Consider the following 15,890-nt stretch of genomic DNA (forward strand, 5'->3'; position numbering starts at 1 on the left):
TTTTTTTCCCCAATCCATTAAACAAGTCCAGCTGCAATAAAAGCATGGGTTTAAAACCTAGAATCCCAAACAAACACCGCAAAACCCTCGCTCCTCTGGTTGGCACCCCTCCCCAGGTGATACAGGGAACCAACGTGCACCCTTCACCAGCAGGTGAGGCCCAGCAACACGTCCGTGAGGGAGGATGAGGTGGGAAGAGGGCTGTGAGGGTGAGACTCAGACTGTCTCCTGCCTTTCTTAGCCTGGCAGCCTGGAGACTAGGCTCAAGGGGCAACTGAGGAAAGGCTCTCCAAAGTGACGACTGCTGCTTTCTAAAATCTCTCTTTCCAAATGATGCGGTTTCGTAAAGATAGGGGGCAGCGGGTGGTACTGTGGTTAAGGCGCTGGACTCCCACATGGCCGACTGCGGTTAAAGTCCTGGATCTGGCAACTTGAAAATCACGCAGGACACATATGCGTGCGTGCCCAAAATCCCAGGAGGAGAATGGACGAGAAGGGATTGCAGTGTGGCCATCCCCCGTGTGGGTGGGGATGATTTCTCACTTTCCCTCTCACTGCCTCTCTCTGGTGAGCACACATGCCCTATGGCAAAAACCTTAGAAAATAAATAAATAAATAACAAAGAAGAAGAAGAGAAAGTCCAAAGGTTCTGGCTCAGGAAAACCAACATATCTACCCTGCTGAATGACAGTTCGGGCTGGCTCCGTGGTGCAGCAGTCATGCGCTGCTCAAGTGAGGCTGGATCCAGTACGGTGACCCTGGTTCTGATCCTCAGATGGTAAAATATGTCAGACACGTAGAGAAGACCCAACGAGCTGGAGAACTGGAAGGGGAGGACTCCGTCGACGGTGCTTCCTTCTCTCTTTCTCTCTCTCTCTCTCTCTCTCTCTCTCTCTCTCACACACACACACACACACACACACACACTGTCACTCTATCACAAATAAGGAAAAGTAATTTTTTTAAGAAATGAGAGTGGGCTGGCTCCATAGGCGAGTGTTAAGGGAGCTGGATTCCTCACGGCTGACCACAGTTTGAATTCCTGCCCTAAGTGGCCTGAAAACATGCCAAGCGTGTGTTCATGCATGTCCCAAATCCCAAAAGGATGGGGAGGTGAAGGGACTGTAGCACACCCCAGGGTGCGTGCTCGCTCGCTCTCTCTCTCTCTCTCTCTCTCTCTCTCTCTCAGAGCAAACTTGTCCTCTGGCAATAAAAATAAAAGAGAAAGAGAGAGAGTCATGTCCACAGATAGGGGCTCACTGAGAGAGTCTCACCACAGATGTCCCTGCTAATCTTCTCATGGCAGCTGTCACGGCTGTGACAAGGCAGAAGGCACAACGGCATGACCTGTGGGCTCTGGCTGAGCTGCCTGGTTTCAAATCCCAGCTCTATCACTTATCAGCTGTGTGACCTTAGGCAGGTTACTTATCCTCTCTGTGCTCATCAGGCTTTGTGAGGACTAAATGAGGAAACATAAGACCTCCAGAATAGGGCTTGACATCTGACCTCCACTGTAGGTTAGGATACAAACAGGTATTTCCAGACAGGGGCCTTACAGACCAAAAACTTTAATGACTTGAACCCAGCCAAGTCACTTCTAAGAGTGTTTCTCTAGTAATTGAATCAGGTACAAAACAAGCTTTCTAAAAATACATAAATAAAAATGATGATGATCAATCTGTTGCAGATGCAAGTGTAGAATTGCTTTTGTAAAAAATAAATGAGAAATTAGTGTGAAGCTGCACAGATAAATCACTTTCCAGATACATGGAAATTACAAAAATCTAAGGTTGTTTTGTATAAGCGTGTTTATTCATGACAGAGCGAGCATGAGTGCCTGCAGAGAGAGGAGCGCTCCCAACCCCCAACAGAGTCTCATCAAGCTGTGACCCCTTCCCCAGCTCACCAGGGTCCTGGGTGAGCACATGTGCTTACGCCCAGCTATTTCAGCTATTTTCAAGCCAATGAGGATCTAAACTCCTCGGCCACATCACGTGGCTTCTGGCACCCAAGGTCAGTTTGCCACGACTGCGCCACCAGACTGGGCCTAAAAAAATCTAAGTTTATTTTTTAAATTTTTAAGAGGTTTTTGCTATGGGGCAAGTGCTCTCACCAGACAGACAGAAAGAGACAGAGAGACAGAAAGCGAGAAATCACGCTCAGGGGAGATGGCCACGCCGCAATCCCTTCTCCTCCATTCTCCTCTCAGGATCTTGGGCACGCACGCACACGCGCCCGGCGTGAGTTCTAAGCCACTGGGTCCGGGATGCGAACCACAGTCGACTATGTGGGAGTCCAGCGACATAGCCATTATGCTAACTGCTGGTTCCCTAAGTTTATTTTTTAACCTATCGCCTTTTAAGAAGTATTTTCTAGAAGAATTCATGTGAACCAATTAGGACCTAAAAGACTAGACCGACTTCTCAAAATATTTTAGGAATTTGAAATCATATTGGGGCCAGTGGATGTTGCCCTAGTAATTGAACCACGTATACCCCAGCAATCTAGATGGCATGAGCTTCTGCAGTTTAGCAAAGCAAGAAGCACAGGCAGATTTCAAAGCCTACAGGCTTCAGCTAAGACTTCATTTGCTAATCTTCTTTCCATACGAAAACGGGAAAAGGAGCAACCCTATTTTCCCTGAACCAGCATGGCGTCTAAGCACTGCCTTCACAGAACAGAAGGGATGCGACCGACCTCCGAAAGGGCACAGCTTCTTCTGAGAGCTAACAGGACTCCCACTTAATACTGGCTCTCTTGAGCTGGCCCATGGCGTGACGATTACGGTGGCTTGCTCCTACATAGCCAACAGCATGGTTTGCGTCCCAGACCAGCAGCCTAAAATACACACCAGGTGCATGTGCCCAAAATCCCTAAGGAAAGAGATGGAGAAGGGACTGTGGCATGGGCTATCCCCCATGAAGGGTAATTTCTCATTTTCCCTCTTAGGCGGAGCAGTAGCTGAAATTTCTTTGGGGGAACTGTCTCTGTCTCTCTCTCTGGTGAGCACACATGCCCTCTGGCAACTTAAAGAAAGAAAAAAGGATTGGCCCTCTTTCCATGCAAAAGGTTGGTGTCCCTGGAATGGAGCCATCTAAGTCGGAGGTAATGAGCTGAAAAAAGACTCGTGCCCTCCTGTACCGTGGGAAGATGCCAGGGAAGTAAGATGGTGCCACAGAGGGGAAGGAGCGGATGCCAACGTGGGTAACAGACGCACACTCACTGGCTTCAGGACAGCCTGGCCAGAAGCGGGGAGACCTGAATGATCCGGGTTGTGTACAGTCCCCATTCACCTCCCACTTCCTTTAAACACCCCACAGATCTACGGAAGCTGGATTTAACCCACTGGGAACACAGAAAAGACGAGGGGGTCTGGGGAAAGAGGAGAGAGGAGACACTCAGTACCTACGGGCCCGCACACTTGAACCTAAGAACAGCTACCTGCATGTGACAGAGTGTTGGCTGCCCTCTGATTTCAACTCTATCACTTGCAGACAAACTTGGAAACCCGTATCTTCAGCTGTCTGCCAATAATTTGCTCCGAGAAAGGTTGACTTCAAGGGGTTCTTCCTAGGGCTGAGAATACTGTGGTTTTTGTTTGTTGGGGTTTTTTTAGAGGATTTCTTTTTAGGATATGTATGCTCACGAGGGGGAGAGAGGGAGAGAGACAGTGGGAGGGAAGGTGAGAAATCACTCCCCAGGGGAGATGGCCACAATCCCTTCTCCATTTTTCTTCCTGGGATCTTGGACACACACATACACGTGTTGATTTTCAAGCCACTGGGTCCAGGATTTGAACTGTGGTCAGCCGTGTGGGAATCCAGCAATGTAACCACAATGCCATCTGCTGGCCCCAAGAATACTGGACTTTGAACAATCTTTAGGTTACTTACAATACCTAGCGCAATGTAAATGTGATATAAATTGTTGTCCTAGGGTATCGTTCAGAGGGAAATGACAGGGAAAAGGTCTGTCTGTTCAAGTTCAGTACAGAATGAACCATTGTTTTTTCCCAGATATTTTTAATCCGCGGTTGATTGAACCCCCAGATACCAAGGGCTAACTATAAACGATTCCCCCCCTCACCCCACATTACAAGCTGCGCAATGTAAATGTGATATAAATTGTTGTCCTAGGGTATCGTTCAGAGGGAAATGACAGGGAAAAGGTCTGTCTGTTCAAGTTCAGTACAGAATGAACCATTGTTTTTTCCCAGATATTTTTAATCCGCGGTTGATTGAACCCCCAGATACCAAGGGCTAACTATAAACGATTCCCCCCCTCACCCCACATTACAAGCTGCCTTTCCCCAGATACCAAGGGCTAACTATAAACGATTCCCTCCCTCATCCCACATTACAACCCGCCTTTCCCTGACCACCTCAGTGCTTTCTTGCTGCCACTTCTCCTTTGAAGATTTCCTGTCCTCTGCCTTAAACTCTCAATAAAGCTTACCTATTATTCTTCTTGAGCCATCTAGTTCAACTCTTTTTTTTTTTTTTCTTTTTAAGAAAGAGAGATGTTTGCTATAGGGTGTGTGGACTTGCCAGAGAGAGACAGGGAGACAGAAAGTGAGAAATCTCCCCTCGGGGGGATAGCCATGGCGCAATCCCTTCTCCTCTTCTCCTCTCCATCCAATTCAACTCTTGATGTTCAAACTCTAAATGTATGCACTACAGTTTTCACCAGTTCAATTCTATTCCTGGGATAAACCATCCTGATTACCGATGACTTCCAACTGGAAGAGAGAGCCAAAATTGCTACCCACTCCAAGTACGAGAATACCTCTGAAGCAGGAACACATCTCTCCCCTGCAAGCTACAGACCTGTCTTCGAATATTTTTAGAAGATACTGCCTCTCAACACTTTCCAGTTGGTAGCAGAAAGTCAGATTTGGCATGCGCTATACTGGCACCATGTCCGCCTCCGCCAACACCACTCAGGACACAGTGGTTTCCCTCCCTTTCCTTGTGAAAGCATAACATGGTGGAGAGAGCATCCAAGTTTGGCATCAAACCTGCACGCATCCAAACCTCACACCCACAAGCTGTAACCTCTCCAAACCATTGTCTCCTCGACTATAAACAAAGATCTTAATAGCAAATTGGCAGTTACTGTGAGAAGAAATACCAGGTCATCGGGAAAATCATGACATATTTTTCTATGTTTTTCTATGCAAAAATGCATCATGACTTTTCCGATGACCCAATAGTTAAAGGGTAGTTTATGTTAACAGGAAAACTACGGGATGAGATGGCTTTGGTCTCCCCTAAGATTTCCCCAAAGAAATTTCAGATACTGCTCCACCTAATGACAGAGTAGACAAAGCCAGATTATTCTGCATGGAGCAAAAGAGAATCTAGGGTTTGTCTTCTGGAATACAGGTCTTCTGGAATATCCTCTACCTGCCCAACATCCTGTCACTCAAAATCCTTCACTGGTTTCACATTGCCCATTGAATAAAATCTGGGCCCAGTCAGTTTCATAGTGGTTAAAGTGGCTATAGTCCACATGGTCAACTAAGAGGTTCAAGTCCCAGACCTGGCAGCTTAAGAAACACAACCGGCACGCATGCGTGCATGCCCAATATCTCAAGAAGAGAATGGAAGAGAAGTAGCCAGGACCTGGCCATCCTCTCTGGGGGTGATTGCTCACTGTCCCTCTCTAGAAAGCCCTCACAGCAAACATACATACATCCATACACAAACTGATCAATCTGGACTCCTGGCCACCTTAATTCACCCCTTCACACCTTTCAATCTTCTCCCATGGACTCCTCCCACCTTCTACGGCAACCGAAGCTCCAGATTCGTGTACCTGAACGCAGGATCATCTCTGTACACCATCCTCGTGAGCAAGAGTTCCATTCTACCCAACTGTGAACCTCACAATACCACGCACAGTACCTTGCAAAGGACATAGAGGAATTACTTGTTGATGAGAAAGTTGATGAGAAAGTTGATGAGGGTTAGCAGGTGGTATGAAGATTAAGGCACTGGATCCCACAAGGCCAACCATGCAGTTTGAGCCCTGGACCCAATGACTTGAAAAATATGCTGAGCGCATCTGCATGCATGCCCAAAATTCCAAAAGAAGAATGGAGGAGAAGGGATTACAACATGGCCATCCCTCACGGGGAGGTGTGTGTGTGGGGGAGGGGGCTTTCTCACTTTCCCTTTCTCTCTATCACTATCTCTCTCTAGTAAGTGCACACACCCTACAGCAAACTAAAAACAAACAAACAGTGGATGAATACCTGGAGCTGGCCAGTGATGACCCACAGGGGAAGGTTCCAGGTTTGCACAGGGGACCTCCTTGATGCCAGGCACACATGCTTTTCCCCTGTCATCTGGGGCAAGCTGGAGTTGGAAGTGTCTATCTGTCTCTCACTCTTCTTTGTCTCTCTTGCTCACAGAAGAAATAAATAAAGAAAAAATAGTGGATGAATCCCTCTTGGAGAACCCACTGGGCATAGGGGGTGGGCGGTGGGGTGTATTGACCTTTCATTCAAAAGCACCTTTCTGAAGCAAGCACTGTGCAAAGCCCCATGTGCCAAGCACTAGGAAAAGCTCTGTGGAGGACCCGAAGGTGATGAAGTCCTCAAAGAGCTTACACGGCACAGACGGATGCAGGCACAGCCACCCCACCGGGCACTGAGGGTGGTTCCAGAAGAGCAAACGGGACAAGCAAGCTTGTGCTGATGCATCTCCTAAGAGACCACATCCCATGACAACCAAATGCGGGCATTTAGCACAGCGGGGCTCAGTTCAGCCTCTCCATCAGCCTTAACCCCATCATCTCTTCACCTCACAATCACGGAACCCTGCATGTGATATAGACAAATTTTTTGAAAGGCATATTAGATGAGTTAAACTGTATTATATAAAAGTCCAGAAGAGAGAGAGGACTTTGGAACACTTCAAAGAAGAGGACACATCTATACTAGCCCGGCAAAGTAAGGGATTCTCAGGTGGGAAGGAAGGAAAAAACATTCCAGACGAAAAAAAAAGAACAATAAAAGCAAGAGGAAAGAAGTGTAATAGCCTGTCTGAACTGCCCCTAACACAGAGAAGCCATGCAACAGGGACAATGGGGGAGGGGTGGGTGGTTCCAGAAGAGCAAACGGGACAAGCAAGCTTGTGCTGATGCATCTCCTAAGAGACCACATCCCATGACAACCAAATGCGGGCATTTAGCACAGCGGGGCTCAGTTCAGCCTCTCCATCAGCCTTAACCCCATCATCTCTTCACCTCACAATCACGGAACCCTGCATGTGATACAGACAAATTTTTTGAAAGGCATATTAGATGAGTTTAACTGTATTATATAAAAGTCCAGAAGAGAGAGAGGACTTTGGAACACTTCAAAGAAGAGGACACATCTATATTAGCCCGGCAAAGTAAGGGATTCTCAGGTGGGAAGGAAGGAAAAAACATTCCAGACGAAAAAAAAAAGAACAATAAAAGCAAGAGGAAAGAAGTGTAATAGCCTGTCTGAACTGCCCCTAACACAGAGAAGCCATGCAACAGGGAAAATGGGGGAGGGGTGGAGAAACAACTAGAAGGTTTCACTCAGGTCCGCTGGTTAAGAAACACCACTTGTGGGACCAGCAGTTGGCGTAATGACTATGTCGCTGAACTCCTATGTAGTTGACCACGGTTCGAGTCCCAGAACGGGTTGCTTAAACTCAGACCAGGCACGTGTGCTTGCGTGCCCAAGATCTCGAGAGAATGGAGGAAAAGGGATTGTGGCGTGGCCATCCCCACTGGGGGTGATTTCTCACTTTCTATCTCTGTCTCTCTCTGTCTTTCTGGTGAGCGCACATGCCCTATAGCAAAACTTCTCCCCCAACTTGTCCTTGCACCCGAAAAAGAGAACAAGAGTCCCCATCGAGTGATAAGGAGAAACGCCCCAGTACCTCCCGGAGCACACCCAAACATGACTAATGTGCTTCCCACCTCGGGGCTGTCCCCTTCCTTAAGGAAACACAGCACAAGAGCCCTATTAGGCTAATGTACTACAGAGGGGTCTGTGTCTGGACAGGAAGAAAAGTGGACAACTACGTCAATCATTAGAATAGACATAACCAACATTTACCAAGTCGAGTATTCACAAGTCATGTGGCTGATCCCTGTGAGAAACGGTGCACCCTAAAATATAAAATCAGCTCCAAGAGGCAGTTATTAACAGTAAGTGTAGACTGTGATACACTGAAATAAAAACAGATGTATCCAGGGCCTTTGAGTAAGCTCTGTGAGCCTTATCTCTACAGGGAAATGCAAAGTCCAGCGAACCCCCATTAAAGGTCGTCACTGCAGCCAGTCAGCCCAGCTGTGATGGCTTCACACCCGATGGAGGCACCAGTTTCCCCAGTCGCACTGCGGGGAAGCAGATGGGAAGCAGCCTCATCATGTGCCACCCAGCCCATGAGCGGCCATCTTCATGACCCCTTGGGTGTGGGCTTGACCCTGAGGTGTTCACCCAGCCCTTCAATGGCCTCCCATGGGCGCCACTCAGAACCTCAGGAACAGCACGTTCTCCTGAGCGATGACGCAAAGAATCCCCCTGCGTCCGTGGGAAACCTTCTCCTAAAGGCTGCTGCCCTGCTAACGAGTCATGGCAGGGTGCCTTGCCATTGGGTTTCTTATCCAAAAGAGAGACAGCGGTCTCTAGCTCCTTCCCACTGGAGTATTATAAATCTAGTCACCCTCACTGCACTCCCTTCATAAGCTAGATCTAAACAAACAAAAGAAAGTACAAAAAATATTTTTGTAACTGCATCCCTTCCTCTTAGGCACATTAGTATAAAAGCACCTCAGAGACCTGGCTCTTATCAAATGCACAATTCCCTCCTTTCTGCAGTTTCATTGTCGCTATGGGCTAGAAAGACCCACTTCCTGGTATCTCTCCTTATACACTGCGGGTGCACAGCTGTGGCACACCCGGCTGCCAACGGCCACTATCTATCATTTCTGAAATGCGAAGAGGGAAGGTGTTCCGAAGTCACAATAACCTTCAAAAAATAAAAGTGAAGTAACTTGCTCTATCAGAACAAAACACCTTTCCTTACTGGGAAACACAGGAATACATACATGCCCTGAGTGAGGCAGACGTGGCCACCAGGACCTGGCCCTGACACTCCTGCCTTGACCCATCTACTCCAGCCACACCAGAATGTTTTCCATGCACCAGGAAGGAAAGGAACTTGCAACTTTTCACGCTTTTGTTCTTGGTGGTCTAAATGCCACCCAAAATACTATTCTGGTGTTATTCCACCAAAAATTGCTATTTTAATGTTATTCCAACAGTATTTTTTCATCCATTTAAGTAGTACTATTGAACCATAAATAAATGGATTAGAAGGGCCGGCAGGTGTCGCATTGGTTAAGGTGCTGGACTCCCTCATAGCCGACCATGGTTCAAGTCCAGGACCTGGCGGCTTGCTTTCTCACTTTCCCTTTCTCTCTCTGTCTCTCTCTGGTCAAATTAAAGATAATAATAATAATAACAAATAAAATAAAATAATTATTTTTAAAATAATAAATAAATTAATGAATTAAATTCTTAAGACACCAAATGTTATTTCAAGGCTTCTTTTATTTGCCTTTACCCTGAAATACCACAGTAGTGAATACTAGGGTTTTGTTTCTTTTTTTTAAGAGAGATTTTTGCCATAGGGCACATGTGCTCTCCAAAGAGACAAACGGAAAGCAAGAAATCACACCCCAGGGGGATGGTCATGCCACTATCCCTTCTCCTCCATTCTCTTCTTGGTATTTTGGGCACACACACTCACCCAGCTTGAGTTCTAAGCCGCTGGGTGTGGGACTCAAACCGTGGTCGGCTATGTGAGAGTTCAGCACCTTAACCACTATGCCACCTGCTGGCTCCAGGCATTTTTCATGAGTCCCAATTAAAGAGGTTACCATATAAGCAGCAGCTATAATTAATTCACTACCCTACGCATGCACTGCTGCTTTTCTTCCCACCAGAAACTTTCGGAGTCAAAATCCCAAATGTTCCTTCATTTACAATGGGGTCACACCCTGATAAGCTGTGGCCTAGTAGTTAACGTAGCCAAATCCCACAGGGCCAACAGCAGTTCAAATCCTGGCACCAGCATTTGGAAGACATGCCAGGCATGTGTGATATGTACCCAAACTCTCAACAGGATAAGGAAAAGAAAGAGATGGTGGCATGACTGTATCTCTTTAGGGGGTACTTTCTCTCTCTCTCTCTCTTTCTCTCTCTCTCTCTCTCTCTGTAAGTACACACACACACACACACACACATATCTGATACACTTACTCTATCAAACATCACAGCTTGGCCTAGCCTACCTTAAGCATACTCAGAACACTTACATTAGCCCACAGTTGGGCAAAGTCATCTAAAACAAAAGTGTTGAAAATCTCATGTAGCTTGCTGAATACTAAACTATAACATGAAAACAGAATGGCTGTGTGAGTACCTGGTGGACTAAATCACCGGACCGATACGTAAAACAGAGAATAAAAATTATGTGCTACACAGTTGAACAAAACAGACTAAGGATTTCATCTGGATAGGTTACTTGATTTTTCCAGCTGAAAAAGGGGCCAATTAGAATTACTAAGGAAACTCAATTCTAGCAACCAGGAGAAGGTTAGGTACTTCTGTGTGGTCTCCCATTTACCAGTCCTCTGTGATTTATTTCATTCCAGTGTAACCTGACTCCCCAGTATGTGCTTTATCGGGGTCACATCATCTCCAGAACTTGCCAATGGTTTTTGTGCCACATGCTATACATACGCTAATGAAGAATCTTGTTCGTTTTTCAGACCAATCGAGTATGTCATTTTGGAAACTACAAAATGAACGATTCAGTCCTGTAGCTCAACAACAAACAATTCAAAACGGGCCAAGGCCTTGGATGGACACTTATCCTACGAAGACACACAAACAGCTAAGAAGCACAGGGGAGATGGTCAACACCGTTAGTTATAAGGGAAATGCAAATAAGACAGAATGAGGTATCACTTCACGCTCACTGGGATGGTTCTTACAAAAAAAAAAAAAACACACAGAAAATAGCCAATATTGGTAAGAATGTGGAGAAACCCGCATTGCGGGTGGGAATTTAGGAAATATAGTACAGCCACCGTGGAAATCCAGTTTGGTGCTTCTTCAAAATGTTAAACACAGAACTACCATAAACCCAGCAATTCCACTGGATTATAAGAACTGAAAGCAGGACTCAGACAGATACTTATACCAATATTCACAGCAGCGTGACCCACGACAGCCTTTATTTTTGGTAAAATCCATGCCAGTGTCCACCAAGAGATGAATGGATAAACAAAACGTGAGAATAGTATTCTGTCTTCAAAAATAAACAGGATGCCCTGATACATGCTACAATACGGACGAACCTGGAAAACATCCTGCTAAAAGAAATAAACCAGACATAAAAAAGATAGAAATACGGTATGATTCCACTTACATGAGGTAACTTGAGTGATCAAATTCATTTAAAAAAAAGAAAAAAAAAGAGTGGAGAATGATGGCTGCCGGGGCTGGAGGAAGCAGAGTTCCTGTTTATTGGGTGTAGAGTTTCTGTGTGAGAAATGAAAACGCTCTGGAAATGGATGGTGGCAACCTGTGGGTGTAATTATGGCTCCTGAGTTGTACACTGAATAATGGTAAATTTTATGTGATGTACATTTTGCCACAATAAAAAAAGAAAAAAGAATGACCGGATACACATTATGAATTCACTACTTACTGCCACTGTTTCCTTCAGTCCTTTGAGGGGTAACCATTATTCATTCATTGCAGACAACTTGATCTATTGACTCCCACCAGACACACCCACATGCATGTGCACATGCTCAAACATTCAACATCAAGTAAGGGCCAACTTCCCCCTCACCTGGCGTCCTCTCGAGCTGTGAGAAGAAAGCCTCCCATCATACTAGGGCCGGGGTCTTCTCAGCACAAGTCTCCCAGGAGGGATTTAGGGCAGGAGTCTCTATAAAGCAGACACTAACCACTAGTCAGTGTCTACCCTGGACACTGGAAAAGGGAAGGAGTGGAGGTAACTAGCAGGATTTAGTCCTAGCTGCGTTCCTGAGTGACAGAAGACGCCAGTGGACAGCTCTACGTACCAAACCAAATGTGGGACGACTGTGGAAAAACACCAGTGAAACAACCATATGATGCTTTATGCCTGTTTTACAATCTATTAGGAATCCGATTGTTCTTTTTTAACAAAAGGTATACACTTGGCCAAAACTGAGTCACATTAGCATCGTGGCCTCCCCGACAATCTGAAACAATCCCACGCTGCCCGTGGAAGAACTCTAAAAGGGATTCAAAGATATTGGGTGGTCAGAAAAGTCATGATGTATTTTTCTATGCAAACATGCATTATGACTTTTCCGGCGACCCAATAGCTAAAATCTCTACCTAACATTAGCTGCCTGGGACCAGCAGTTAGTGTTATAGCTATGTCACTGAACTCCCATATAGTTACACAAGCACGGTTCATGTCCCGGAACCAGTGGCTTAAAATTCACGCCGGGCGCATGTGCGTGCGTGCCCAAGATCCCCAGAGGAGAACAGAGGAGAAGGGATTGCGGCGTGGCCATCCCCCCTGGGGGGTGATTTCTCACTTTCTGTCTCTCTGTCTGTCTGGCAAGCGCACGACCCCTATAGCAAAAGCCTCTCCCCCCCCCAAAAAAAAAAAAATAGCTGCCTAACGATTCAATTCTGCTTTCTCTATCTGGATAAATGAGGCTTGTAACTCTAGGGGTGAAGGTCATCTGCCTTCCTGGCTAATTCAAATCCAAGCTAACAACTTTTCTTCCGTTTTAGACCTCCCTCAACATATCATTAGTGCTGAATAAATGCCCATTAAATAAGTGACTTACTGAATGATTCAAATGCTCAGTTGTTTCAGGTGAGCATCTTTCTCTACCTCATCTCCCAAACTGGAACCTGATTTTCAAGAAAAAAAAAAAAGTTGTTATGCATCAAAAATACCTGTAAGAAAAGCACATCCTCCCCTATAATTTTTTAAGGTTTTGCCATAGGACATGTGCACTCGCTGGAGAGACAGAGACAGTGACACAGCAAGTGCTGTGCAGAAGGCAGAGAAGTATGACAGGAGCAATGGCCATGCTGCAATCCCTTCTCCATTCTCTTCCTGGGATTTTGGGTACCCCTGCATGTGCCTAAGTTTCAAGGCACCAGGTCCAGGACTCCAACCATGGTCAGCCAGGTGGGAGTCTAGCACCCTAACCACCACACCACCTGCTGGCCCCTCCCTTGTAATATTTTATATTTTTAATAATTATTTTATTTTATATTTATTTATTTACTTCTTTTAATTTGACCAGAGAGGGACAAAGCGAGAGAGAGAATGAAAGTGAGAAAGCAAGCTGTCCCGTGTGGGACTCGAACTGTGGTCGGCCATGTGGAGGCCAGGGCCCTTAACCACCACACCACCTGCCAGTCTCAGCCCCTATAATATTTTAAATTCACAAATTATTGGTACGACCACACCTTTAGGTGAAAAGAGCAACTCATCGCATTGCACAGGCACCTCCCCCAGGTTCCCCAGGTTTCCACCTTCATTCTACAATGGAAAGAAGAAAGGGGGGCAGGGGCACCAGCGTCAGGCCCTGGGAGTCTAGCACCCTGCCACTCCCCCAGGCAACAAGCCACTCCCCCAGGCGCAGCTTCCTGGGGCGACAGCCTCATGCCTTGCTTCCTGTCCCTGCTCTTCCCACCTATCCTGTCGGGAAAGGTCAGTTAACCACAAATATGAGTTAAGTTTTCCCATATGAACCAAATCTCAACGTCCCAAGAAAGAGTCAATAAAGATTTACCTTCAGGATTATTATTTTAAAGTGAGATTATACTTCTCTGTTCCTCTGTCAGTTGCAAATCCCCAACCCTACTAGAATTCACTTAAAACTAATCTACAGTGGTTTTTATTGGAAGAAAGCAATCAGGAAAGCTCTGGCCCACTGAACAGCTGGGAATTTCGTTGCCGCAGGTTTGGTTTAGTCTTTATTTTTCTAGCTGCTGGGCCTGCTAACGTGATTCTGTGAAGGTCGCATTTAATCTTGCAGAGAAGAGCTACCTAAGCAGTTCTTAGGTAGGCTTCAGTAAAAATAAATTGCCTTGGCTCTTAGGGTAGGTCTGTTGCTTCAACCCAACAATTAGGGTCAGTCAAAGAAAACAAATGAAGGCAACTGTTAAATACTGTACTTGATTTCAAAAAGAATTTCACTGCATATATACTGTGGGCTCAATGTGTTGGTTAATAACAAAGTTATTGTTAAGAAGGAACTCAGAGAGACCATAACAGCTCCCAAACATGTATCTCCAGTTTACCACCAAATGTAACTTAGATACATTTACAAAACGTATCATCATGGGAACTTACATGTCAACTTAAACATCAAAGGAATAGACTGGTAAGATTCTTGTAAAGGTCTAGGCACAAGAAGAAAAGCCAGACCATTTTCACTTTCTGGATGCAAAAGCCCTAATGCAAACTGACAAACTCCAGTGGTTATGTGCTCAGCGCACAGAGCAGGAGGGATCCCACACAAAGCAGACCTGGACTATGCGTTCTGAGCTGGAATTCAGCCTTCCGAGTTAACCTTTGCTTTACGGTTGAAAATCAAATCAACAAATATTTACCCAGTTCTTACTGCACAGCAAGTGCTGTGCAGAAGGCAGGGAAGTATGACAAGAGCCTAGCTCTCAAATGACTCCCCACATAGGTGATGCAGATGGAAAAACCCAAGTAATCAAAGATTTTCACAACAGCTCAAGAGGTAGGGACATTCATCAGGTGGACACGGCTAATCGCCATGGGAATGGCACACACAGCCTGCTCCTCCTGCGGCAACCCAGAACCTTCCACCGTTTTAGGCCAGACAGAGCAGCTAAGCTTCCCGGGGAGAGGCACAGGCGATTCGTGCAGCAGACACTGTAAGTCAGCTTTCCTTCCTTTTAGGTTGAGTCACTGAGTTAAAACGTTCCCATTTCCCTTCACCTCTGATTTATCTCCTAATCTTGCGCCATCCATAGGGTAGCCACTGGTCACGTGTGTCTATGAGCACTTTCAAAGGTGGTGACCTTTCGTAGATGTAAAAGACACATTGGATTGGGGTCAGCAGATGTTGTGGTGGTCAAGGCACTGGACTCCCACCAGGCTGACTGAGGTTTGAGTCCCAGACCTGGTGGTTTGCTTTGTCACTTTCCTTCTTTCTTTCTGTCTCTTTCTGGTGAGCATATATGCCTTGTATATATTTTTTAAATAATAATAAAGTTAAATACATAATTTAAAAAAAAACACACACTGGATTTTGAAGACTTTGTATGAAAAAAGAACATAAAATATGTGTTTTTACGTTAATGACGTATGAAAAAAGAACATAAAATATGTGTCTTTACATTAATAAAATAGTGAAATGACAATATTTTGGATAGAACATGTTATATCTAAAATAAAAATCATATCACCTTTTTTACTTTTTTAATGTGATAACTAGAAAATGTAAAACATACAGGTGGCCCCTATATTTGTAGAACAGTGAGCTTCTGACTTGTAACAGTTATACCCAACCCTAGTTTCGAAGCAACAAAAACAAGACGCCATATTCATCAAGGGAGAGAAACAGGTCTAATTTTTTTTTTCAGATAAAAATTAGGGATTTGGAGTCTTTCTCGGTTGTAAAAGAAAATCAGAGGTTACACTCTAAGTCATACAAAGTCACTTTCCACTAGGGGACTTAGAAGGTGGATATATAGGAGTAATTTTCCATTAGGGGACTTAGAAGGTGTATATGTAGGTGTCATTTTCCACTAGGGGACTTAGAAGGTGGATATG

At 45.4% G+C, this 15,890-nt stretch overlaps 1 protein-coding gene across 5 annotated transcripts in view; it reads right to left on the bottom strand.

The window, feature by feature from the left end:
* Positions 1 to 15,890, bottom strand: part of IRF2 (interferon regulatory factor 2) — a 116,219-nt gene that overhangs the window by 88,148 nt on the left and 12,181 nt on the right. For 2 of the 5 annotated variants that reach the window (XM_027776604.1, XM_006160434.3), the window contains exon 2: positions 12,913 to 12,979. The exons of the other annotated variants lie outside the window; for them this stretch is intronic. The gene's annotated coding sequence lies outside the window, so the exon portion shown is untranslated. The remainder of the gene's footprint in view (positions 1 to 12,912; positions 12,980 to 15,890) is intronic. 5 annotated transcript variants of the gene reach the window in all.

The sequence above is a fragment of the Tupaia chinensis genome, unplaced genomic scaffold, assembly GCF_000334495.1.
Source record: "Tupaia chinensis unplaced genomic scaffold, TupChi_1.0 Scaffold000685_1, whole genome shotgun sequence".
In the NCBI taxonomy this organism is placed as follows: domain Eukaryota; kingdom Metazoa; phylum Chordata; class Mammalia; order Scandentia; family Tupaiidae; genus Tupaia; species Tupaia belangeri.